The sequence below is a fragment of the Capricornis sumatraensis genome, chromosome 5, assembly GCF_032405125.1.
Source record: "Capricornis sumatraensis isolate serow.1 chromosome 5, serow.2, whole genome shotgun sequence".
Lineage (NCBI taxonomy): Eukaryota > Metazoa > Chordata > Mammalia > Artiodactyla > Bovidae > Capricornis > Capricornis sumatraensis.
In genome coordinates, this window is record NC_091073.1 from 117,533,504 (window position 1) to 117,558,720 (window position 25,217).

Sequence of the window (25,217 nt, forward strand, 5' to 3'; positions counted from 1 at the left end):
GGTTGTTGCAGAACCATGCAAAGACGCTGGGATCTTGGCCTCCGGAGGAGAAGAATTCAATCCGGGGCCAGAGATGAGGCTTGATCACTCAGAGCTCTTGTGTAATAAAGTTTTATAAGAGAAATAGATGGAGAAACAGTGGAAACAGTGTCAGACTTTATTTCTTTGGGCTCCAAAATCACTGCAGATGGTGACTGCAGCCATGAAATTAAAAGATGCTTACTCCTTGGAAGAAAAGTTATGACCAACCTAGATAGCATATTCAAAAGCAGAGACATTACTTTGCCAACAAAGATCCGTCTAGTCAAGGCCATGGTTTTTCCAGTAGTCATGTATGGACGTGAGAGTTGGACTGTGAAGAAAGGTGAGTGCTGAAGAATTGATGCTTTTGAACTGTGGTGTTGGAGAGTACTCTTGAGAGTCCCTTGGACTGCAAGGAGATCCAACAGGTCCATTCTGAAGGAGATCAGCCCTGGGTGTTCTTTGGAAGGAATGATGCTAAAGCTGAAACTCCAGTACTTTGGCCACCTCATGCGAAGAGTTGACTCATTGGAAAAGACTCTGATGCTGGGAGGGATTGGGGGCAGGAGGAGAAGGGGACGACAGAGGATGAGATGGCTGGATGGCATCACTGACTCGATGGACATGAGTCTGAGTGAACTCTGGGAGTTGATGATGGACAGGGAGGCCTGGCGTGCTGTGATTCGTGGGGTCGCAAAGAGTCGGACACGACTGAGCGACTGGACTGAACTGCAAGTATAAAGGAGACAGAGAAAGCTTCTGACATAGGTATCAGAAGGGGACAGAAAGAGTACCCAGGCATCTTTTAATTTCATGGCTGCAGTCATCATCTGCAGGGCTTTTGGAGCCCAAGAAAAGAAAGTCTGTCACTGTTTCCATGGTTTCCCCATCTATTTGCCATGAAGTGATGGGACCGGATGTCATGATCTTCACTTTTTGAATGTTGAGGTTTAAGTCAGCTTTTTCACTCTCCTCTTTCACTTTCATCAAGAGGCTCTTTAGCTCCTCTTCGCTCACTGCCTTGAGTGTGGTATCATTTGTATATCTGAGTTTACTAATATTTCTAGCAGCAATCTTTTTTTTTTTAACTGAAAGCAGCAGAGTATTTTATTTTATTTTTTTAAAAATCATCATTCAGTAAATGTTGTTACACTATGAAACATCTAGTTTTCAACTGAAAGATTTTCTAAGGAGATGATTTGGAGCCTTCCACATTTATCATATGCCTTTTCATTAGTCTTTTCCATTTTTGCAATTCTGGATCCAAATTGCATGGCCCACTTTGGCAGAAGAAGAGAGGCTGTTTTCGACCAAGTTCCACTACTGCAAGATGCAAAATTAATTTTTCACCAATTCCACAGGGTGAAGTCAAGTTTGTCTTTTCCCAGACTGGTAGGGAATTTAGAAAGGAGACAACATTTTCATCCAGGAAAGGAAATCTTGCTTCTTTTCCATGATCACTAATACCTCTATCATCATGACCAAGATTTCTAGAAGAAATTTGACCCAGTTCCATTTCAATTTCCTTATTCAGTCCTTCCAGCCCATGTGTCAGGAAGTGGGCACAATGACAAGAATAACATGCAAGCTGCTCATCAGCATCAGTTCCAGTAAGAACTACCTTTGCACTGCTCTGATGTTTTGCTCCATCTTGGGTCACTAACCAGCCAGCTCCTCTGGAAGCAAATGAAACTGCACAGCCAATGCTATCATCCAGGACTGTATCCAAGGGCTGGATTAAGTGTGATATTCAGTTCAGTTCAGTTCAGTCGCTCAGTCGTGTCTGACTCTTTGCGACTGAACTGACTGAACTGACAACAGAAAATCTTACTGCACAACAAATGCCACACACTGCCATGTAAAATCAAGTTGGCTATTTCTTGATTTTGGTCTTCTCTGAGTTTTCTATTTCTTGATATTCTTTCCTTAGCTCATTGAATATATTTTTGCTTTCAAACAGCATTTCTGATCAGCCTACAAGAAAGAATATGTTGCTGTTCTGTTGCTGCCTATATACTTTCCTGTTCTTCTTCAGGTTAGAAAGTTCATCCACAACGACTTTTTGTTCTTTAATCTTTGTTTAACTCTTCCTTGTGCAAGGTTGAGCTCTCAGCAGGGGCCAGCCCAGTGAGGTCCTCAGGTCGCTCACCCCGGCTGGGCATCTCTGGGGAGAACCAAATACTTTCCCAGCAATCTTGATTCCAGCTTGTGCTACCTCCAGCCTGGCATTTCACATGATGTACTCTGAAAATAAGTTATATAAACAAGGTGACAATATACAGCCTTGACATACTCCTTTCCCAATTTGGAACCAATCTGTTGTTTCATGTCCGGTTCTAACTGTTGCTTCTTGACCTGCATACTAATTTCTTAGGTAGCAGGTAAGGTGGTCTGGTATCCCCATCTCTTTAAGAATTTCCCATAGTTTGTTGTAATCCACACAACAATCAAAGGCTTTAGCATAGTCAATGAAGCAGAAGTAGATGTTTTTCTGGAATTCTCTTGCTTTTTCTGTGATACAACAGATGTTGGCAATTTGATCTCTGGTTCCGCTGCCTTTTCTAAATCCAGTTTGAACATTTGAAAGTTCTCTAGTTAATGTATATTTTCACTAAACATGGAAGAGTTCAGTTTGCTTCATAGTCTCAGAAGTTTCTCAGTGTTTTCTCTATTATATTTTTAACACAATTTTAAAATTATTCTTGGGCTTTTAATTTTATTTTGTATTGCAGTTGTTTTTTTTTTTTAATTTTTTTTAATTTTAAAATCTTTATTTCTTACATGCATTCCCAAACATGAGCCCCCCTCCCACCTCCTTCCCCATAACATCTCTCTGGGTCATCCCCATGCACCAGCCCCAAGCATCCTGTATCCTGCGTCAGACATAGACTGGCAATTTGATTCTTACATGATTAAAAATCACAAGTTATGTGTACTTGGCTACTGTTTGTAAGACACTTTTTATGATTTTTATAAAATTTTGCATCCATTAGTTTACTAAATTCTATTGTTTGCATAGTTTATTAGTTTATTCTCTTGATTTTTCCCAGATATACAATCAGCACAGCATGCCAGGCCTCCCTGTCCATCACCAACTCCCGGAGTTCACTCAGACTCACATCCATCAAGTCAGTGGTGCCATCCAGCCATCTCATCCTCTGTCATCCCCTTCTCCTCCTGCCCCCAATCCCTCCCATCATCAGGGTCTTTTCCAATGAGTCAACTCTTCGCATGAGGTGGTCAAAGTACTGGAGTTTCAGCTTTAGCATCATTCCTTCCTAAGAAATCCCAGGGCTGATCTCCTTCAGAATGGACTGTTTGGATCTCCTTGCAGTCCAAGGGACTCTCAAGAGTCTTCTCCAACACCGCAGTTCAAAGCATCAATTCTTTGGCATTCACCTTTCTTCACAGTCCAACTCTCACATCCATACGTGACCACAAAGCATCTACAAATAATGATAATTTCACATCCTTCTTTACATCTCTATACATGCAGCTTCTTTGTCTTTTATGGTTTCAGTATATATTTCCTCTAAAAGAAAGTTTGGAATAGTGTTAATAGTGAACATTTGAATCCTCCAAAACACCACTACACCTCCAAAATCTTTACTGAAATATTTTTATTAATAGAATACACTCCCTGAAAAATCTATTAGTACCAGCTCTTTGCAGCAGTTCCAGAGAATAAAGGTGGGAATGAAGCATTCAAGTAACCAAAGATGTTCTTGAAGGCCAGAGCATCAAAGAAAAGAAAATCTTAGGATAAAATAAGGTGGAAAAAGTCAGAAGTGACCACACATGGCCAGTAACACTTAAAGGGGAAAAGAGGAGGAAAAGCAAAACAAAACAAAACACTGTGACACCCACAGCCCAGGAACACAGACCCACTGAGAGAGTAAGACTCAGTCCCTAAGTAATGCTTCCCTCCTCGCTCCTCCCCACATCACAGGACACAGGATGAAAACAGTGAATAAAGAGGAGTGAACAGCAAGATACAAGTTCTATTTAAGAAGGGGTTTTAGGGAAACCCACAGACAACTGGGGAGACAAACAAGGGCACCAGAGGAGAATGAAGCTCCAGCAAACGTTAAACACAGCCCAGCTCCCAGCCAGGTCAACATAAAATCTCACACCGCAGGCCTATTCACCTTAATTCCTCGTATCTGATATTATCATGTCCGACTTTCAGCAACATTACAGGATGTGCTAAAGGCAGGGGAAAACACAGAAAGCAAACCTTAGACCCAGACTCTGATGTGACACAGATCTTGGAATGTTCAGGCACAGAATGTGTGTGGATATACCCAAGCATAGAGAGACACTTATTGTAAAGCATTGACCAGTGAGGCTCATGGGACTATGGAGGTGACGAGTCTCAAGATCTAGGGTCAGCAAACTGGTGACCCTGGAGCCAATGGAGCAGCTGAAGGAGGAGCTGGGGGAGGAAGAGAGTCAGGGAGTATGCATCATGATGGAGAAGACAGAGGACGTCTGCAGGAAGGAGAATTCTCAAAAAGGGAGGAAATCAGGAAAAAAGTACTCTGCTGGCAGCACGTTTTCTGAAAGATCTGCTGCTTTGGTTTAAGCCTCTGAGTTCCACTTGTCCTAATTCAGGATAAAAGTTATAACAACATTCGTGTTCCTGTTTGCCCTGTTGATGTTACCAGTGAAGTCACTCAGTCATGTCCCACTCTCTGTGACCCCATGGACTGCAGCCTGCCAGGCTCCTCTGTCCATGGGGTTTTCCAGGTGAAAACACTGGAGGGAGTTGCCACCAAGGCTGCAGACAAGTGCAGCCTGCAGAGCATTCTGCCTGGGGGACCTTGCTGGGGGGCTTCCCCACTTCCTCTTCCCTCTTCTCATGGCTGATGGTTGCACTCTCAAGGGCAGTTCTTGAGCTGAGCTTCTGGACCATGTATTACTGAAAAAAATATCCGCCATGTCCTCTATGTGTGTGTATGTCTGGGGAACTGTCACTGATCTCCATTCAGCCTACAGTGTGTTAGCTCTCAAAGGAGAAACAGAGAGTTTAGGAGAGCACACGGCCCCAGGAGATGCAAGACATGGGCATTCCTCCTGCCCCACAGATAGCAGGGCAGTAAGTCCAAGGCCATGGTGACCATGCCTGTGTGTGAGTATGTGTGTGTGTGTATTATGCTTGACAATGTGTTGTGGGGATGCTGTGCATAGTATGTTTGTTTGTATATGTGTATGAATATGTGTGTGTGTTATGTTTGTGTGTATGTGAGTGTTGTTTGTGTCTATTTGTGTATAGATGAATATATGTGTGTTTTCTGTGTGTTATGTTTGTGTTGTATGTATGTTTATACATGTGTTTGTATGTTTGTAAGCATATGCATGAATGGTGTGTGTTGTGTTTCTATGTATGGGTTGTTGTGAATAGGTGTGTGTGAGTGGTCTCTGTGTCTTATGTTTGTGTTTGTGTGCTGTGTATGTATGTTCATATGTTTGTGAGTAAATGTGTGTTCATGTGTGTCGTATGTGTGTGTTATGTTTGTACTTTTGTATGTGTATGTGTGTAAGTAGTGTATGTGCTGTGTTTGTGTGTATCTTTTGCTTGTATGTTTGTGAGTGTGTGTTTGTGAGAGTGTCTGTGTGTGTGCCTGTTTCAGGAGCAATGGGAGGAGCCAGGGGAATCAGGGGGACCTTGCAGCCTTTGGGCTCTGCCTGGCACTCCCCGCTTAACCTTGGGCAGGACACTCTGTGAGTCTCACTTTTCTCCTGAGAAACCTCACAAGGTGACAGATCTGCTCCATGTTGGAGACAAACACTGGCACGTGGCCCACGTGTGGTGATGCCCCATCGGACAGGGTCTGGGGTGAGGCAGCCGGGGCTGGGCAGACAGCTCTCTTGGCTTGAGAGTGGATGACAGGAGTTCCTGGTGGGCGACAATGCCCTCCTTGGCAAAGAGGACTGGGAATTGCTCTAGAAAACATCGTAAAATATCCTGGAAACTTCCAGGGGGACAAGATCTCAAGAATATGTAGTTTGGGCTCAGCATCCACATCTCCAGGGACACAGAGGCCCCGGCAGCACGACCACCTGAGTCGGTGGCCTGGAGCTGAGTGCCTAGGACCCGAGGCTCCTGGCAGGAATGGACCCCACAGGGAGAGGAAGCCTGTGCTTGTCTGCCGCCCTCCTCACCGCCCAGCGCTCGGCCTCTGTGGCCCTCACTCCCAGGCTCACCCCACAGATTGTTCTGACCCCATGAGCCCCTCACCAGCCTCTCCAGCAATGTCCTGCTCATGTCACCCGGCACACTGGCCACTGCTTCCAGGACAGTGTCTGTCATGACACGTCTCTGGTCATTTCTCCCCATCACAGAATCCCCCTGCTCCCCAAGTGGAGAACAAGTGCAGGGGAAGGAAGGCGGAAACAGGGTCCTTAAAGGAGATAGAGGGTATCTCAGACATCCCCTCACCCAGTCCCATGCCAACGAACCAATGCAAACAGCTTCCATGGGCAAGAGAAAGGCAAAAGTCAGGAGCCCCTGAAAGCTCAGAGGAAACATCAGTAAGACACATTATGGTTTTTTTCTAGATGGAGGAAGAAGAATTCGAAATCCTTTTCCTGGAGGAACCTGAAGAAGGTGCATCTCAGGATCCTTCTCCAGACGGGTCAGGAGGTAAAACAACTTTCTAGCAGACATGAACTTGAGGGGGGCGGGTAGGGCCTGAGGGGCAGGTGACGTGCTGGGAGGGGCAGCGGGAGTCCCCCCTGTCAGAGATTTGCCCACCGGAGTGGCCATCACTGGGCATTTGGGTTGAGCAACCCTTCACTGCAGCCAGACAGAAGGAGAGGGCCCCTGATGGTGCCATGGGTCAAAGGGGGTGACAGACCACAGTCACTGCCCCTTCACTGAGTGTCAGGAAGGATGTGTTCGTGGGTGTGACAGACGACTCGCCCCCGGCCCCTGGTGGGTGTCGCACTGGCTCTGCTATGAGACTCTCAGGACCACGGGGGCTGCAAAGCACTAGTGAACACATAGGATGCAATCAAGGGCCCACAGGTCTGGGCTCTGTCTTCCCAAGGGGCTCCCTCCCCCCAAAAGCTGTTTCATCAGAGTTAGGGGCTTCACTTTCATGGGCTCAACTTGACATCTAACCTGGAGAGACAGAACTTAGGAATTTCAGAATGCTGGAAATCCATCACTTTCCTGGACGAAGGAATTGATTGGCAATTTATTATGCAGTTCCATGCACCTATGTTTTTATTAGAAGAACTTCAGTGGCCTGAGCCATTGGGGAAAACCCATAATATTAAGCTGCACAGGAAAGTGACAGTCTCAGTGTTCACACCTGATTTACCCTTTTTGCAGCAATTGGGGTTAAGTATTACTTTAAAATTCCTCTTCCATGCTCAATGTATTTGGATTTTAAGTCCAAAGGCATGGCATGAGTGTCTCCAAGCCTGCCCAGACAGGATACCACTGTCTTCCTCAAGCTTTGCATCTGAGAGTACAGATGGAGCTTGCCCTTCCCTGCTTCTGTGGAACTCCCAGTCATTCACTCAGGTCACCTGCAGAAGCTAGGGGGAGCCCATATCTTCCAGTCGGAGTTGGTGGGTGGGTCAGCCCACCAAGGCAGAAAGGCAGAAGAAACATATCCCTGCTGGGGAGAGCTGGAAGAAGACTGTGCCAGTCCTGACCTCAAGAGGCTGAGGGCTCTGCACTGAGACACAGCAGTGTCTTCCCTGGGAACAGACTGGGAATCAGTTAGGGTTTGATGCTTCTCTATGTGCTGTGGGTCCTGGGACCTGCAAGGCCAGGAGAAGGGAATTCCCTTTGTGCCCTCCAGCCTCAGTCATTTCTAAAATCTGGACGTGGGATGGAAAGGTTGTTGTTGAATCACGCAAAGACGCCAAGATTCTTGGCCCCTGGAGGAGAAGAATTCAATCCGGGGCCAGAGACGAGACTTGATCACTCAGAGCTTTTGTGTAATAAAGTTTTATTAAAGTATAAAGGAGATAGAGAAAGCTTCTGATATAGGGATCAGAGGGAGGTAGAAAGAGTACCCCCTGCTAGTCTTCAGCTAGGTGTTATTTAGTCACTAGCAGTCTGTTCATGAAAGAAACTTCAGTTCAGTTCATTTTAGTTCAGTCGCACAGTCGTGTCCGACTCTTTGTGAGCCCATGAGTCGCAGCATGCCAGGCCTGCCTGTCCACCACCAACTCCCTGAGTTCACTCAGACTCATGCCCATTGAGCCAGTGATGCCATCCAGCCATCTCATCCTCTGTCGTCCCCTTCTCCTCCTGCCCCCAATCCCTCCCATCATCAGAGTCTTTTCCAATCAGTCAACTCTTCTCATGAGGTGGCCAAAGTACTGGAGCTTCAGCTTTAGCATCATTCCTTCCAAAGAACACCCAGGGCTGATCTCCTTCAGAATGGACTGGTTGGATCTCCTTGCAGTCCAAGAGACTCTCAAGAGTCTTCTCCAACACCACAGTTCAAAACATCAATTCTTCAGTGCTCAGCCTTCTTCACAGTCCAACTCTCACATCCATACATGACCACTGGAAAAACTACAGCCTTGATTAGACGGACCTTAGTCGGCAAAGTAATGTCTGTGCTTTTGAATATGCTATCTAGGTTGGTCATAAATTTTCTTCCAAGGAGTAAGTGTCTTTTAATTTCATGGCTGCAATTACCATCTGCAGTGATTTTGGAGCCCCAAAAAATAACTGTTTCCACTGTTTCCCCATCTATTTCCCATGAAGGGATGGGACCGGATGCCATGATCTTCGTTTTCTGAATGTTGAGCTTTAAGCCAACTTGTTCACTCTCCTCTTTCATTTTCATCAAGAGGCTTTTTAGTTCCTCTTCACTTTCTGCCATAAAGGTGGTGTCATCTGCATATCTGAGGTTATTGATATTTCTCTCAACAAGCTTGATTCCAGCTTGTATTTCTTCCAGTCCAGTGTTTCTCATGATATACTCTGCATAGAAGTTAAATAAGCAGGGTGACAATATACAGCCTTGACCTATTCCTTTTCCTATTTGGAATCAGTCTGTTGTTCCATGTCCAGTTCTAACTGTTGCTTCTTGACCTGCACATAGGTTTCTCAAGAGGCAGGTCAGGTGGTCTTGTACTCCCACCTCTTTCAGAATTTTCCAGTTTATTGTGATCCACACAGTCAAAGGCTTTGGCATAGTCAATAAAGCACAAATAGATGTTTTTCTGGAACTCTCTTGCTTTTTCCATGATCCAGCAGATGTTGGCAATTTAATCTCTGGTTCCTCTGCCTTTTTCTAAAACCAGCTTGAACATCAGGGAGTTCACGGTTCATGTATTGCTGAAGATTGGCTTGGAGAATTTTGAGCATAACTTTACTAGCATGTGAGATGAGTGCAATTGTGCGGTAGTTTGAGCATTCTTTGGCATTGCCTTTCTTTGGAACTGGAATGAAAACTGACCTTTTCCAGTCCTGTGGCCACTGCTGAGTTTTCCAAATTTGCTGGCATATTGAGTGCAGCCCTTTCACAGCATCATCTTTCAGGATTTGAAATAGCTAATGGGAATTTCATCACCTCCACTAGCTTTGTTCATAGTGATGATTTCTAAGGCCCACTTGACTTCACATTCCAGGATGTCTGGCTCTAGGTGAGTGATCACACCATCGTGATTATCTGGGTCATGAAGATCTTTTTTGTATAGTTCTTCTGTGTATTCTTGCCACCTCTTCTTAATATCTTCTGCTTCTGTTAGGTCCATACCATTTCTGTCCTTTATCGAGCCCATATTTGCATGAAATGTTCCCTTGGTATCTCTCATTTTCTTGAAGAGATCTCTAGTCTTTCCCATTCTGTTGTTTTCCTCTATTTCTTTGCACTGATCACTGAGGAAGGCTTTCTTATCTCTTCTTGCTATTCTTTTGGAACTCTGCATTCAGATGCTTATATCTTTCCTTTTATCCTTTGCTTTTCACTTCTCTCCTTTTCACAGCTATTTGTAAGGCCTCCCTAGGCAGCCATTTTGTTTTTTTCCATTTCTTTTCCATGGGCATGGTCTTGATCCCCGTCTCCTGTACAGTGTCACGAACCTCATTCCATAGTTCATCAGGCACTCTATCTATCAGATCTAGGCCCTTAAATCTATTTCTCACTTCCACTGTGTAATCATAAGGGATTTGATTTTATCATACCTGAATGGTCTAGAAGTTTTCCCTACTTTCTTCAATTTCAGTCTGCATTTGGCAATAAGGAGTTCATGATCTGAGCCACAGTCACCTCCTGGTCTTGTTTTTGTTGACTGTATAGAGCTTCTCCATCTTTGGCTGCAAAGAATATAATCAATCTGATTTGAATGTCTTAAAACACAGAATGGCACCAGGCCCCTCACCTATAAGATGCATTTTGGGATAATCTTGGCACTAAATGGTTCATCCTGGGCCAAAAATTATTAATTTGAATCTTGAAGAGGGGCAGATCACCATACAAATAGTTTCATTTACATAGATTCAAGGAACAATATCTGAGCATAACATACTGGTTTGTCAATTAGGTTCTGAGCCAAAAGGCGGAACCAACTTGAAGACAGAGTTTGGGGTAAATGCATAGTACATTAGCATAGCTTAAGAAAAACATTTCCGTAAGAAAAAGGCATTGGTTATCTCTAGGTTTGAGAATAGTTAACTTTAGGTGAAAGGAGGTGTCATTATGGTAACACAGTATTTTAAGAGAAACCTCCTTTTAAATTTGTATAGAGAAGGAAAAAATATCGCTAGTTTGTTTCCTCCTGCCGCTTAAGAGAGAGAAAAATGTCTGACACTTGCAGGCTATTTCCTCCGTTTGGAGACCCCTGGCCTTCCTGCCTGTTACCCTCTCAGGGTCCTCAGTATTAGATGGGCATGAAACACCTACTTGCACCTGATGGTTCTGATATTCTCCTGGGTGAGGGTTTCCAGCCCAAGCTTCACCGGTGGAGCTTAGGACTGTGACCTGAGTGTGAGCAGTGCTGTGGAGCTAGGGGTCTGGCTGAAAGGACCCCATCCTCACAACACTCCTTGTTGGGAAAAGTGAAGGTAATGTGGTGTGTTCCATCATGGCAGGGAAAGGACAGGCACAGAGGCTGTCTGCTTCCAACTTCACCATCTTCCTGGAGAGGGTCTTCAACCAGAGGTGCTTGAGGAAGCTCAGGCTCCCAGTTCATGAGGGAATGATCCCACCTGGTGGGAATAGGTGGCCCAAGAAGAAGCTTCAAAACAGAAGCATAAAATGTGGCGATCTGCCATATGATCCCACAATTCCACTTCTGGGGAACATACCCCATAGAGTTGAAACAGATGGTGAATATATGTTCACTGAGGTGCATGGCAGCACTATTCACAATAGCAAAAAGTGGAAACAACCCCCCAACTCCATATACATCTGAATATGGATTCATATATATACCTACATTCATATATACACCTACACCTACAGTGGAATATTATTCAGGCTTAAAAAGGAAGGCAATTTTGACACTTGCTCCAACATGGATGAAACTTGAACACATTATGCAAAGTGAATAAGCCAGACACAGCAGGGAAAAAATTGCCTGATCCCAGTAATGTGAGGTCCTTAGACAGTCAAACTTTCTCCTTCCATGGAGACAGAAAGAGCAGTGGATGTCAGGTGGTGGGGAGGAAGAATGGGGAGTTAGTGTTTAATGGGGACAGGGTGTCATTTGGGAAGATGGAAAGTTCTTGAGATGCTCAAGTGACAACTGCCCAGCAATGCGAAAGTACCGAAGGCTACACCTAAATATGGTGCAAACAGTACATTTTATGTTATGTGTTTTCTATCTTATTTCCAAAAAAAAATTCAGAAAAAAGAAAAGGAAGGAAAGCATGTGAACCTAGGGCATATCTCGGATGCAGACGCTGGGCTTCCTTTGTCCTGCCCACACCTGGACCATCTGGCCCCAGGGAGGCTAAAGTGGGGGATGGGCTCTAACCGCGGCCCCCCACCTTCTCTTGATGCTTCCAGGGCTGCGGGGGGATGAAGGGACCCCGCAGACGCTGAGGTTCATCCTGGTGGGAAAATCCGGGAGCGGGAAAAGCACCACGGGAAACAGCATCCTCTGGAGGAGAGTGCTGGAGTGCAAGCTCAGTGCTCGCCCGGCGACCCAGGCCTTCCAGCAGGAGCGCTGCGCTTAGGAGGGGAGGGAGCGGCAGGTCATCGACACCCCCGACACCCTGTCCCGCTGGGCGGCGTCCCGGGGGACCACTCGAGTCGGCAGTGAGGCCGGCGCCCACTCCCCGCCATGGCCACACGCGGTGCTCCTGGTGACACAGCTCGGCCGCTTCACCGAGGAGAACCAGCTGGTGGCCAGGAGCCTCAAGGAGGTGTGCTGGGGCCGGCGGCCTGGGCCACACAGTCCTGGTGTTCACGCGGAACGAGGACCTGGACGGCAGCTCTCTGGAGACATACCTGCAGGAGACAGACAACCGGGGGCTGGCCGAGCTGGATGTGGTCTGCTCAAGGCGACACTGCGGCTTCAACAACAAGGGGCACGGAGCCGAGCAGGAGGCCCAGCTGAGGGAGCTCATGCGGCACGTCGAAGGGGTCCTGTGGGAGCACGAGGGCCGCACCTACAGCCCCCGGGCCACCCCCCAGCCCCGCGCCACGCCCTGTGAGAGCTGGGGCCTCTGGCTGCCTGGCGCCAATGAGGGGCGCAGGGACCAGGCCTGGCTGCGGGGCCTTTGCTGCATCCTGAAGGAGCCCGAGCAAACTGGACGCCAGCTCCCGCCCAGTGCGCCCATCTGAGGCACAGGCCTCCGTGGCTTCCTGCCTGCCTCCCTTGGCCAGAGTCTGGCTCCCAGACTCCTCACTTGGCTGCTCCATCCCAGGGTCCCTGTCCCCTCCTGTCTCCAGGGCAGCCTCTGGTCAGGCAAGAGGAGGTGGGTGGGCTCCTGAGTTCTCAGGTCCTTCATCACACCGTCCAGAACACAGGGGCCCTCCTGCTCTGCGCCCCCAGCCATTCCTCGCGTGTCGCTGGCGTTCCCTCTCTGCAACAGAACTCTGAGAGAAGCCAAGCCTCCTGATGTGGGCCTGTGCTCCCTTCTGCCGTGGAACCCGGCAGCATCCGGGCCACTGGAGTCTCGGCTTAAAACTTGATGCAGCAGGTCAGCGTGGAACGTGGACCAGGCAACTCTGCATTTCTTGGGCTGTGTCCTTGCCCCTTAAGAGGGCAGGCACGATGGCTTTTAAAGCCCTGTGCCAGTGGGGCAGGCCAGGCTCTGGGCTGGGGAGGAGAGGGCAACTAGAAACGGGGGAGGGCCACAAGGAGCTGCTCTTGATTCGCTCTTGAAAGAGGCCATCACCGGCAGCAAAGGGGCCCCATGGGAAGGAACGGAGCAGGGCAGGCGTATCCAGGGGCCAGGTCTGCTCAGGAAATGGGGCATAGACTTGGCTGCAGGACACACGACCCCCGGAGGTCCAAGTGGACTTGGATAGCGGAGGAGCTCTTCCCAGGGAGGCTTGGACAAGGGAGGTCACACACCTGTCACCACCCCTCGTGATGCCCACCCTTCTGCATGGAGAGCAGAGGAGACTTCCAGCCCTGCCTCTGCCTGACCTGCAGCCCAGTCCCTTCTCCCACTGAGAGAGGGGAGAAAGTGAGGGGTGTTTGGGTGTGTAAGCAGGTTCCCCAGCCAGGTGTTTGGGGGTGTAGAGTGGAGGGAGGGAGGAAGGAAGAAAGGGAAGTTGCAAAGAAAGAAGCAGGAGACCATGTGAACATCCTCAGGAGCAGCCTACAGGTCTCGGAGAGTCCTGCAACTCGGGGTGTCATATGCTCACCCAGAGGACCCCTGAGAAAGCTGGAGCAGGTCTTTAGCTAAAAGGGTCTGGAGTCAGAACAGAGACACATTAGAGTATGCTTAAGATTGCCTTTGTGCCAGACCATTTACTAAGTAGGTGATCATCTCCTGCTGAACTGAAACAGCAGTTATCCTATGGTGAATTTTCATATTCCCTATGATTTCTGTGAGAATTTTTGCCTCTCTTCTTGTCTTCCATCTTCTCAACTCTTATATGAATAAAATATTGACTTGATTCCTGTGGCTTTGATTGTAATGTGAACTCTCCTTCCCCACCCCAGATTTCCTCCCCACTCACCAGTTTTTTATTTCTTTTGTTATTTTCAGGCATTTCTTTTTCTGTGTGAAAATTAAAATTACTTGTTGAATTTTATAAAAAGAACATTGTTGTTATTCCAGTTAGAGTTGTCCTATGTTTATGTATTGAATTTGGGAGAATTGGAAGCAAGATAAGTTAGACAAAGAAGGACAAGTACTGTGTAATATGTGGAATCTAAAAAGTCAAACCTGTTCAAAAAAGGAAGAGAATGGTGGTTACCAAGAAGTGGAGGCACAGGGGATAAGATTGATGGTGTTCCAGGCACAAACTTGTCACAAGTACTAAAAAGCCACAGAGGTCTATAGTGCAGTAGATTGAATGTAGACAATAATATTTTAGTATAAGTATGTGATGTGCTAAAAATTGTTAAAATGATAACCAACTATGATACACCAGTCTACCAAAGTAACACTCAGCACACCTTAAATTTACACAATAAAAAAAGAAAAAATTTAAAGTCACATTAAATATCTGAAACATTAAAAAAGAAACAAACTGGGAGAATCTGTAAATTCTTCAAGGATAAGTGAAATAAAGTCATTTTGTTTCTAAGTGAATAGCCCCATTACTTCATAGCCACTAAACTAACAGCTAAAGTCATTTGCATTTCTTTTAAGATAAGAAGATAAATATCTTTAACTTAGGTACTTTCATTTTAACCCTGTTGGCTTAATGGATCTCATCCTAAAAAATACAAGTATTGACCAAATGACAGGCACTGTCACTCATAAAATGTCAAGTCACTAAATGGCAAATGGCAAGTCACTCAAAACATGTCATTCATTAAAAATTCTAAAGGAATTGCTTAAAATTTTACAGAATATGGGGTTTTCTCTTCTTTATTACTAAAAATCAAGGAAAATCCCTCCCACAACATTTCAGAAGGAAGGGGAGCTGTTGCTTCACACCATCACTCCCTGAGCATCAAAGAACAAGGAAGGCATGGTCCATTTATTCTGGAAATCCCATGGTCTGTGTACCAGAAAGAGGTGCTGAGGATGAGGTCATGGGTAGGGAGAGAAGAGGAGGTTGTCTTGGCCAAAGCTGTGAAAATAGTGACCTTTGGAATTCATTATTCTCAAAAAAAAACAAAAAAACCCTACACTGGAGCAAAGCATGAAAGAGAGAGATCTGGACAGTCCGAAGTGACCATTGAGTCCATGGGCTGCTTCCTTCTTGGTGGGTCAAAGCAGTGGCTAAAAATCTCAGGGAAGTTTTCCAGCTCTGAATTCTCCTGTAATAACTTTCATATGCTCTGTAGAAAATTCAAAATAATGAGTTTTTAAACAACTATTGGAAGACACTGAGAGTGACCAACTACAGGGAGAGGCTATGGGGAACTTGACACAAAGGCATCGTCAGTAATTTAAGTGCCTGCTGGAGCAAACCCAGGATCCTTCCGAAGAGCATAATAATATCCCGAGTCTCTACAACATGCTATGGACAATATCCTGTAAACTATTAAAAGTTCTTATTTTCTAACACGAAGGTAGGAAGTTTTAAAACTTCCCTCTACACATGTTTATCTGCATCTCATAATGCTTTGTGTGTTCTCTTTTAACTACCACTCAGTTTATGATATTTTGCAAATTCTTTGTGATATCTTTTATCATTCATGGATTATTAAGGAGAATGTATTTAATTTCCAAATATTCGAGTATTTTCTAGAAATTGCAGTATCCAGTATGGTAGACACTAGCCATATGTGGTTACTGGGTATTTGAAATATAGCTATACCTGGGAAACTGAACTTTTATTTCATGATAATTTGTTTTAAACACTGAAGCACCGTAAAATTTTTTACTATTCAACACAGTTCTGTTGTTTGGGCAGAAATACACTTCACTCTAACTGTTGTATCACATATCATTGTTGTATTGCAATGTAAACCTTGGGCACATTTACCATTTCTAGTGTCAGAACATAATAAGTACATCATCACCAATTTAGTCGATGTCTGAAGATTGTTTCCCTTTGAACAATCTTCCTAATGAGTGTTGTGGTACTTTTATGAACACTTTGTGTAGACAACATGGGTTACAGTGATACAGAGCTACATTTAGTTGGTTATTAAATTTAAATCCTGATGATTATTTTACTTATAATAGATTCCGATTAAGTTTTAGTTAAAAGTAAGCATGGAGAAAATTTAAGCTTCAAAATGAAGGCATGATATTGATGCAGAATGAATGGAGATGACAAAGCAGGTACTAAACTGGAACAGGAGAGAGAAAAAGAGCCGGGAAGATGTTTTACAACATTCACCATAAATGGTAATTGCAGTGTGCTGTGAAATCAAGAAAAAAGAAACAAAAAAAAGGTGTTAGAGATCTTTTCAGTAAATATATACAGGGTTTGATAAAAGGTTTCCTCTTAGCCATCAAAAACAGACTTGACAAAACTAGTAACGGAAGCCAGAATTGAATGGCCAACAAAAAACACTCTGGATGGCTTTTACCAGACTCAGGACTTGGAACTTGGGCCAGCTATAAAACACCTTGGATTATTGGGCGAATAAAAAAGAATTTCAATTGGAGAGATGATGAAAAATATTATTACCTTGGTTATGCAAAGTTTTCTTGCAAATGTTTAAAGAAAAAACTAAAAGAACTAATGTATACAAAACATGAAAGACCTTTTACCAAATAATTGCCCAGAGAAGACCTTTACGATAATATCAAAGATCAATGGAGTTAAAGTTTTAAAAATTGCAAGTCTTTTTCTTTAGAGCTACATGAGAAGTGTGACTTTAGACAAGATCGATGTAACACCTTGTGTGTGTCTTGATTTTTTTAACCCTTTCTCCTCTTTATTTTAGCAATGGATGGAAATGTGTGATTTTCTCTTGACTTGAAAATATTTTCAATGCATGGTGATCTTGCCTGATGGGTTTAGTATTTTCTGCTTAACTGATACAGGAACTCCTATACAACTCTCCTTCATCCTGCTTTAAAAGTCAGAAAAAGGCAGCAAACTGGGAAGGAAATAGCTTATCCCCAGAGTAGTAATGTTTGAAGGCTTTCAAAGTACGTTGGTTTTCCCCTCCTTCCAACTGTGTGTCTCCATTTTCTTCTTACAGCTCACAAAATATAAGGGTCTTATTGTTGTTATCAGTCGTTCTTCGTAGGTTTTTTTTTTCTTTTTTTCTCTCTCCAGTTGAAAGTCCTGTCTCTCCTTTGTTTGCTTCTCTATGCAGTATTTGACTTGCTCAGTTCTTGCCTGATTGCATCAACGAGCTCTTCTTTTAGCTGTGCTTAGTCGCCCAGCATTTCGCATGATGTACCCTGCATATAAGTTAAATAAGCAGGGTGACAATATACAGCCTTGACGTACTCCTTTCCAAATTTGGAACAAGTCTGTTGTTCCATATCCAGTTCTAACTGTTGCTTCAAGATTGCCGGGAGAAATATCAATAACCACAGATATGCAGATGACTCCACCCTTAGAGCAGAAAGTGAAGAGAAACTAAAGAGCCTCTTGATGAAAGTAAAAGAAAGTGAAAAAACTGGTTTAAACTCAACATTCAGAAAACAAAGATCATGGTACCCAGTTCCATCACTTCATGGCAAATAGATGGGGAAACAATGGAAACAGTGACAGACATTATTTTCTTGGGCGCCAAAATCACTGCAGATGGTGCCTGAAGCCATGAAATTAAAAGACGCTTGCCCCTTGAAAGAAAAGCTATAACCAACCTCAGTTCAGTTCAGTCGCTCACTCATGTCCGACTCTTTGCGACCCCATGAACTGCAGCACGCCAGGCCTCTCTGTCCATCATCAACTCCCAGAGTTCACTCAGATTCACGTCCATCGAGTCAGTGATGCCATCCAGCCATCTCATCCTCTGTCGTCCCCTTCTCCTCCTGTCCCCAATCCCTCCCAGCATCAAAATCTTTTTCAATGAGTCAACTCTTCTCATGAGGTGGCCAAAGTACAGGAGCTTCAGCTTTAGCATCATTCCTTCCAAAGAAATCCCAGGGTTGATCTCCTTCAGAATGGACAGGTTGGATCTCCTTGCAGTCCAAGGGACTCTCAAGAGTCTTCTCCAACAACACAGTTGAAAAACATCAATTCTTCGGCACTCAGCCTTCTTCACAGTCCAACTCTCACATCCATACATGACCACTGGAAAAACCATATCCTTGACTATGTAGGCAAAGTAACCTAGACAGCATATTAAAAAGCAGAGACATTACTTTGCTGAAAAAGGTCCGTGTAGTCAAAGCTATGGTTTATCCAGAAGTCATGTATGGATGTGAGAGTTGGACTATAAAGAAAGCTGAGTGCTAAAGAATTGATGCTTTTGAACTGTGGTGTTGGAGAAGACTCTTGAGAGTCACTTGGACTGCAAGGAGATCCAGTCAATCCTAAAGGAAATCAGTCCTGAATATTCATTGGAAGGACTGATGCTGAAGCAGACACTCTAATACTTTGGCCACCTGATGGGAAGAACTGACTCATTGGAAAAGACCCTGATACTGGGAAAGGTTTAAGGCAGGAGGAGAAGTGGATGACAGAGGATGAGATGGTTGGATGGCATCACTGACTCAATGGACATGAACTTGAGCAAGCTCTGGATGTTGGTGACAGGGATACCTGGTGTGCTACAGTCCATGGGGTTGCAAAGAGTTGGACACAACTGAGCAAATGAACAGAATTGGACTGGGCTCTCTTCCATTTCCAGGAGAAGGAGGACTCCTAACTGTGGTTTCTGTTATGTCTCCACTTCATCTTTACTAGGGAGTCCTAGGATATTGGTAACAATATGGTGTTTTGCTTTATTAGATTCAATTCTTTGCGTGTATACTTTTCCTTCAGAATCCTAAAGAGGAGAAGGGTCTTTGGCACCCTGGATCTAGCTGGTAATACTTGGAGCAGAGGAAATGCTTTGAAAAAATTTGAAGCCACTATCCCTTTCTTGATCAAACATGAGGTATTTGCTACAGTGTAATCACTCTGAAATCACTGTTGAGGACCAGCCACATTGGCAATACCAGGGAACTGTTCAGTTCAGTTCAGTTCAGTCACTCAGTCGTGTCCGACTCTTTGTGACCCCGTGAATCGCAGCACGCCAGGCCTCCCTGTCCATCACCAACTCCCAGAGTTCACTCAAATTCACATCCAACTGTTCAGAGTGCAAATTCTCAGGTCTACTCACTCAGTAACTTTGTATGTTAACAAGTATTCCAGGTGACTCAGTTGCATGCTAATGCTTCACAAATATGGAAAAATCTGAATGATCAGATTGCAATATTTTAAAAAATATTAATAAATTTTTTTCAAAAGATGACAGCCTTGTCAACCAATGGATTGTCCATATCCTATCACTTCTCCAATTTTCCAAAAAAGGTTTAGTCACTAGACACTAACATTTTACACAGTAGAAGTCCAGCTAATTAGAGTTGAGAACGGTCACTCCTCTTCTAGGGGAAAGGAAAGAGGAAGGCAGAGGAATAAAGCAATCACATATGGTCCTCAACTTTTCTCTCCAGCTTCAGGAAACAAGAGGTATATATATTAGATAGCGAAGTTCTGGTCACTTCTTGCATTGTGCTCTGGGTAGTGCCGTCTGGAAAAAATTTTTCAAACATGGATGTCCCTTATGTGGTCCTTGTTTCAAGGATGGAAATACTTTCCCTTTCTATTTACTTTGGTGGCTCTTCAGTACTTTCTATTACTTGTCCTTTGTTCACTTCAGTTGATTTCAGTTCAGTCACTTAGTCATGTCCGACTCTTTATGACCCCACGGACTGCAGCATGCCAGGCCTCCATGTCCATCACCAACTCCCAGAGTTTACCCAAACTCATGTCCACTGAGTTGGTGATGCCATCCAACCATCTCATCCTCTGTCGTCCCCTTCTCCTCCTGCCCTCAATCTTTCCCAGCCTCAGGGTCTTTTCAAATGAGTCAGCTCTTCACATCAGATGGCCAAAGTATTGGAGTTTCAGCTTCAACATCAGTGCTTCTAGTGAACACCCAGGACTGATTCCTTTAGGATGGACTGGTTGGATCTTCTTGCAGTCCAAGGGACTCAAGAGTCTCCTCCAACACTACAGTTCAAAAGCATCAATTCTTCTGTGCTCAGCTTTCTTTACAGTCCAATTCTCACATCAATGCATGAGTACTGGAAAAACCATAACCTTGACTAGATGGACCTTTGTCGGCAAAGTAATGTCTCTGCTTTTTAATATGCTCTCTAGGTTGGTCATAACTTTCCTTCCAAACAGCAAGTGTCTTTTAATTTCATGGCTGCAGTCACCATCTGCAGGTTTTTTTGAGCCCAGAAAAATAAAGTCTGACACTGTTTCCACTGTTTCTCCATCTATTTCCCATGAAGTGATGGGACTAGATGCCATGATCTTACTTTTCTGAATGTTGAGCTTTAAGCCAACTTTTTCACTCTCCTGTTTCACTTTCATCAAGAGGCTTTTGAGTTCCTCTTCACTTTCTGCCATAAGGGTGGTGTCATCTGCATATCTGAGGTTATTGATATTTCTCCCGACAAGCTTGATTCCAGCTTGTGCTTCATCTAGCCCAGCATTTCTTTTGATGTACTCTGCATATAAGTTAAATAAGCAGGGTGACAATATACAGCCTTGACGTACTCCTTTTCCTATTTGCAACCAGTCTGTTGTTCCATGTCCAGTTCTAACTGTTGCTTCCTGGCTTGCATACAGATTTCTCAAGAGGCAGGTAATGTGGTCTTGTATTCCCATCTCTTTCGGAATTTTCCACAGTTTTTGTGATCCACACAGTCAATGGCTTTGGCATAGTCAATAAAGCAGAAATAGATATTTTTCTGGAACGCTCTTGCTTTTTCGATGATCCAGCAGAGGTTGGCAATTTGATCCCTGGTTCCTGTGCCTGGAGTGGGAAATCAACTCACTTGGTGCCTTTACACCAGCTTCTGGACTTTCTTGTTGGGGACCAGCAGGCCTTCAGAGGCTTGACAGACATGAGACATCACCCAGCAAGTATGGGAGACAGAGGCTGAGGCTGGAGACCCCATATGTACGTGCATGTGTGTGTGTTCAGTTGTGTCTGACTCTTTGTGATTCTATGGACTGTAGCCCTCCGTCCATGGAATTTCCCAGACGAGAGTACTGAAGTGGGTTTCCATTTCCTTCTCCAGGGGATCGTCCCAACCCAGGGAGTGAATTTGTATCTCCTGCATTGACAGGCAGATTCTTTACCACTGGCACCACCTGGGAAGCCTGGAGAACTCCATCTTTCTCCACAAACCAGTGTCATGTAAGGCATCTAAAGTCCATGGAAGAAATAAATACAATGGTTGCAGAAAGTGTCTGAGTCACCTACGTGGAGACTGAACACTATCCAAAGGGGCCATTTCTCTTTTTTTCCCCCTAAGTTTTTACTGAATTTGTTACAGTATTGTTTCTCTTTTATGTTTTGGTTTTTTGGCTGCAAGGCATGTGGGATCTTTAGTTCCCCAGCCAGGGATCAAATCCCCACCACCTGCATTGGAACGCAAGGTCTTAACCACTGGACTACTAGGGAAGTCCCTAAAGGGGCTCTTCTACACATCAGATTGGACTGGTTTTTACACGAGAGCAGACATTTAATTCTGTGTTTTCTCTGGAAATAATGGATAGGACCTAGGAAAGACAATGAAATTATAGACAATGTGAACATGTACCTTTTCTCTGTATTCCCTAAATGTAGTATATGTTTAATTTTGCCACAGAGGCCGTTTCCAGTGGATCTGAAGTGGTTCAAAGGGAGTGACTGACTTATAGTCTCAGAGGACTCCTTTCCATACACTTGTTCAAAACTTTAGGTCTGTAAAGGTAACTATTACCTCAAGAGGAATTAAATATAAACAACATTTTCCCATCTCATTATCCTTTCTCACAAATCCTATACCTACAATACAAACCTTAAGAAAAGTTCAGTTCAAATCAGTTGCTCAGGCATGTCCGATTTTTGTGACCCCATGGACTGTAGCACACCAGGCTTCCCTGTCCATTACCAACTCTTGAAGTTTGCTCAAACTTGTGTCCATCAAGTTGGTGATGCCATCCAACCATCTCACCCTCTGTCATCTCCTTCTCCTCCTGCCTTCACTCTTTCCCAGCAACAGGGTCTTTACCAATGAGTCAGTTCTTCACATCAACTCCAAAGTATTGGAGTTTCAGCTTCAGCATCAGGCCTTCCAATGAATATTCAGGACTGATTTCCTTTAGGATTGACTGGTTTGATCTCCTTGCAATCCAAGGGACTCTCAAGAGTCTTCTCCAACACCACAGTTCAATACCATCAATTCTTCTACGCTCAGCTTTCTTTATAGTCCAAATCTCACATATGTATATGACTACTGGAAAAACCGTACCTTTGACTAGATGGACCTTTGTTGGCAAAATAATGTCTCTGCTTTTTAATATGCTGTCTAGGTTGGTTATAACTTTTCTTCCAAGGAGCCAGCATCTTTTAATTTCATGGCTGCAGTCACCATCTGCAGTGATTTTGAAGCCCCCTAAAATAATGTCTATCACTCTTTCCATTGTTTCCTCATCTATTTGCCTTGAAGTAATGGGACCAGATGCCATGATCTCAATTTTCCTATTATTTTTTTTTGGTCCTCATATTCTTTTTTAAAAATTTATTTATTTTAATTGGAGGATAATTACTTTACAATATTGTGGTGGTTTTTGCCATACATTGACATGAATCAGCCATAGGTGTACATATGTTCCTCATCCTGAACCCCCCTCCCACCTCCCTCCCCATCCCATCCCTCAGGGTCATCCCAGTGCACCAGCCCTGAGTACCCTGTCTTATGCATTAAACCTGGACTGGTGATCTGTTTCACATATGATAATATACATGCTTCAATGCTATTCTCTCAAATCATCCCACCCTTGACTTCTCCCACAGAGTCAAAAAGGTCGTTCTATACATCTGTGTCTCTTTTGCTGTCTCACATATAGGGTTATTGTTACCATTTCTAAATTCTGTATATATGTGTGAGTATACTGTATTGGTGTTTTTCTTTCTGACTTACTTCACTCTGCATAATAGGCTCCAGTTTCATCCACCTCAGTAGAAGTGATTCAAATGTATTCTTTTTAATAGCTGAGTAATATTCCATTGTGTATATGTACCACTGCTTTCTTATCCACCAGTGAACATCTAGATTGCTTCCATGTCCTGGCTATTATATACAGTGCTGTGATGAACATTGGGGTACACGTGTCTCTTTCAGTTCTGCTTTCCTTGGTGTGTATGCCCAGCAGTGGGACTGCTGGGTCATATGGCAGTTCTATTTCCAGTTTTTTAAGGAATCTTCACACTGGTCTCCATGGTGGCTGTACTATGCATTCCCACCAACAGTGTAAGAGGGTTCCCGTTTCTCCACACCTTCTGTTAAGTTTTAAGCCAAGTTTTTCACTCTCCTCTTTCACTTGCATCTAGACGCTATTTAGTTCCTCTTTGCTTTCTGCCATAAGGGTGGTGTCATCTGCATATCTGAGGTTATTGAGATTTCTCCCAGAAATCAAGAAAGTGTATGCACCGCATAGCATAGCATTGTGTTTTTGAAGGAAAATCTACAAAAAGATAAGGGGATATGGATTAACAGTCCTAAAAAAATAAGACTTTAATATACCATTGTCGGAAAAGACAAATCAAGTATACAAAAAATAAAGTAAGGAGACAGAAGAATAAATATAATGAAGAAAGTAGCTCTCTTGAATTTACAGAGAATACATTCTTTTTTGCATAATAGTGGAGATAACACCTTTTGGAGATAGATGCACATAGAACATTAACAAATATTGATCATATATTAATAAATATCAGCAAACATCAGTGAGTTTCATAAAGTAAAAATATGATAAACAATATTTTCTGATCATAATGAGATAAAACCAGAAATTACTTCTGGGAAAACGTGCTTCCATCTGGAAACTGAAACACATTGTATTAAACAACTCTTGTTAAAAACAAAAATACAAACTAAGCCTTTAGAATTTCTTAAAGATCACACTAATGAAAACATTAAATATCAGAAGCTGTAGGCTTCATTAGAAGAAGTGATCAGAGTAAAATGCATTGCACTAAAAACGTTTTCAATAAAATATAGAAGAAAGAAAGGGCTTCCCTGGTGGCTCAGCTAGTAAAGGATCTGCCTACAATGTGATAGACCTGGCTTCAATCCCTGGATTGAGAAGATGCCCTGGAGAAGGAAAAGGCTACCCACTTCAATAATCTGGCCTGAACAATTCCAGGGACAATACAGTCCATTGGGTTGCAAAGAGTCGGACACAAGTGAGCTACTTTCACTTTCAAAAGAAAGAAAATAAATTCTCACTTTAAAAAAAAAACTGAAAAAGTGAAGTAAGGTAAATTAAAAATAAGTAGAAGTACAAAAGAGAAAACTTAATGTATAAGCAAATAGGTGCCAACACCACCATTAAGAATGTGATACCTCATGACCAAGAAGGATAGAAAACAAAGAGGCTGGTTGAATATTGGGAAATCTGTTAATGTCCTTCACTCAATTATTTTCACAGATAATTTTTTAAGTCTTTAATAAAATTCAATAGCCATTCATGATAAAACCCCCCAAGAAAATAGTGATTGGGGGATACTTGCTTAATTTGATTACACACACACACACAAATACTTGTAATACCCTGCTGTGGTTCAGCCGCTGTCTCACTTGCTCAATTGGGAAACACTCAGAGTGGGTTCAATTCCTGGGTCTGGAAGATCCTTTGGAGTAGGAAATGATAACCCAACCAAGTGTGCTTGCCTGGAAAATTCCATGGACAGAGGAGCCTGGTGGGCTGCAGTCCATAGGGTTTCAAGAGTCTGACTCAACTGAGCAGACATGCATGCATGCACAAATGAAGACATTTCCAGGAAGAAAGCAAGTGTTCCCACCCACAACTATTCAACGGTATAATGGAGGTTTTAGCAAACAAAGAGCAATAAGTTAGGGGCATAAGAATACATGGAGGCATGCGTGGCCCTGTGGGGTTCCTGGGCACAAGGCCCTTGTGTCCCCTCTTTCTCTGATCACAGGAAACAGCCTT

General features: G+C 43.8%; 2 pseudogenes; one reads left to right on the forward strand and one right to left on the reverse strand.

The window, feature by feature from the left end:
* Window positions 1–1,947: 1,947 nt before the first annotated feature.
* LOC138079655 (ASNSD1 upstream open reading frame protein-like) lies at window positions 1,948–2,183 on the reverse strand (annotated as a pseudogene).
* Window positions 2,184–4,960: 2,777 nt separating this feature from the next.
* On the forward strand, window positions 4,961–12,788 carry LOC138079638 (GTPase IMAP family member 6-like; annotated as a pseudogene).
* Window positions 12,789–25,217: the final 12,429 nt, after the last annotated feature.